The sequence below is a fragment of the Panulirus ornatus genome, chromosome 16, assembly GCF_036320965.1.
Source record: "Panulirus ornatus isolate Po-2019 chromosome 16, ASM3632096v1, whole genome shotgun sequence".
Taxonomy (NCBI): domain Eukaryota; kingdom Metazoa; phylum Arthropoda; class Malacostraca; order Decapoda; family Palinuridae; genus Panulirus; species Panulirus ornatus.
Genome location: NC_092239.1, coordinates 42,052,687 through 42,055,186, shown reverse-complemented (window position 1 = coordinate 42,055,186; position 2,500 = coordinate 42,052,687). Strand labels below are relative to the sequence as shown.

At 36.2% G+C, this 2,500-nt stretch overlaps 1 protein-coding gene across 3 annotated transcripts in view; it reads right to left on the bottom strand.

Moving 5' to 3' along the window:
* Window positions 1-2,500, bottom strand: part of Imp (IGF-II mRNA-binding protein) — a 729,352-nt gene that overhangs the window by 539,036 nt on the left and 187,816 nt on the right. The gene's annotated exons all lie outside the window — the stretch shown is intronic.

Below are 2,500 nucleotides of genomic sequence, written 5' to 3'. Positions count from 1 at the left end.
GTTTTTTTTTTTTTTCAAGAACACACTGAAGCCACATATAAAGGAGAGCCGACAGTGCTAATGGTCTAGCAATGTCCATCTCTTTGAGGTTCCTCCACAGAGACCAGAGGCTCTCCGGGTCAACTGAAGAACAAGGTCAAACGACTGAAGAATAGATCTCCTTACCTCACTCCTGCTGGGGCTGGCGTCGCTAAGTATAGGTTCAAGACAGTGCTTACTTGGACGATGAAACACTATCAAACTTCTCAGTAATTATTCTCTTAATCTTTTCCTTTTCATCACTCACAAACCAATTCTTAAAACTTTTTTTTTTCATTCACATAAAACTTCTTGACACAAATTGCTTCTCACCCTCCCAAAACAATCTCAAAAAAACAATTTCCTTCTTAAACTCACAAAGGAACTTCGTAATCTCTTTCTTACCTTTGCTGACAAATATCACAATTTCCTTTGAACCTTAATAACTTCTCAAACAACGTATGATTTAAATTGTTTCCATCTTAACGCTTGATAATTCAATAACCACCATGTCCTTCTTACTCTCACAACGAGAACTCAGGTTACCGCCCCTCCTTCCTGCACCTCAATCTTAATTCACCTTACTAAGAATTTTTCAAACGATTCCTCCCTCATCCTTGCTAAAAACTCAATCTATCTTTTCCCTTACCTTCTCTAACAACTCAAATTATGTCCTCCTTACTGACAACTCAATTTCACTCCCTTTTCCTTTACTAATATCTCAAACTATCTCCCATTTACCTTCACTAACAACTCAGTACATCCCCATAAGCTATAAATATAAAAAAGGAAATGAATTTGGCATTTCTCTTATGTGAAGAATTCGAAAAATTCCCTAAATATTTTTACTTCCCTAATAATATCTTTGTTATCCGCAATAAACAACTTCCTTATCATCACGATTTTAATCATTTTATTCTTTTTTAAACACTTATCCAAAATATTTCCTTCTTCAGTTTGTGGGAACTGAAAAAAAATTTCCTTCAAAGGTCTTCAATAACTTTAATCGGAAAAAAAATTGGAATCGCTCTGTATAAATTTGAAAAAAAAAAGAATAAGAATTTTGGAGACAGCAAGATCATTAGCACATCTCATAACAACAGAAAGTTGCCTTGCAGCTGTACATTAAATGTACTGAAATGTCACCCAAGGTTTGAGATCTTTTTCAGGAATGTCCAAGAAGTGGGGGAAGCAAGTGATGGGGAGGGAGGGAGGGAGGGTGTGTCGTATAAAGTATTACACTGTGACATGGGACGTCCAGAATTCTGTTGGTATATACCAAAGGCGAACTAGCCACCAGTGAACAGATGCTAACAATCATTTCCTATCCCTCATTTTACTATATATATATATATATATATATATATATATATATATATATATATATATATATATATATACATATATATATTACTCAAAACCTAGATTTGAATTTTTCTATATGTACCAAATTTGAAAAACCTATCTTCAAATTCCAGAACAGATTTTCTCTACATTCCCCATTTGGTTTAAGTATCATTTCCATTGAGTTAGTCAGCCCCTAGACACAGATGTGCAACAAAAATGAGAACCAGTTGCTTTATCCGAGGCTGAAGCCATTTACCTATATTACTCCAACATACTTTTAATGGTCATCAAACCAATTCAAATTACATTTAAGGTAACATATCAGTGTCACCTGATAAAAGACATCAACTTGAATATCATCAATGTATTTGCAATCATATCTTTTTCCAGATTATTTTATTCCACAAATTTATAATTAAGATTCTGTCTTTTTTATATTCACTATATATATATATATATATATATATATATATATATATATATATATATATATATATATATATAATCCATTGCTGACACTTGCTATTTCTTGGTATGGTACAGTTGTCTCTCTGAGAGATAAGAGATATTTCTCAACATTACATTTTGCTATAAAAAAAATGAAAATAGAATATAAAAAAAAAATCACCATCTTGCCAGCCAACTAGCAACCAGGAGAGGCGCGCAACAAACTTGATCGCCAGCAGAACTTATTCAAGTTGGCCGATGGGGAGACAACGTTAACATTCTCCGCTACATTCACAGTTGAGATTTTTCAACAAATTCTTCAGATAATAACAGTCAACTTCTCAGTCTGACGCTAATGAATTACAACATGAAAAAAAAAATATATATGTGATTACTCGCGCCTGTTCTTGCCTTTGGGCCGTCTGTGTCCCCTTCCTTGGGTGCCTGCGACGAAGACGCAATCTTGGGGGTCAGGTTCTGAAGGCCAGATTCTTCAGGGAGGTTGAGAGGGGGCCGCCCCTTCGCTGAAGCCTCGCCAGCAGCCACTAGGCGCAAACAGTCGCCGCAGGACCTACCACCATCACCACCGCACTCACGAAACACCCCAGAAACTTTAAGCGATATTTGAGCGGCGATGTGAGTGTGTGTGTAGTGTGGCGATGGGTGCGGTGGGAGGTGTGTCAAGCAT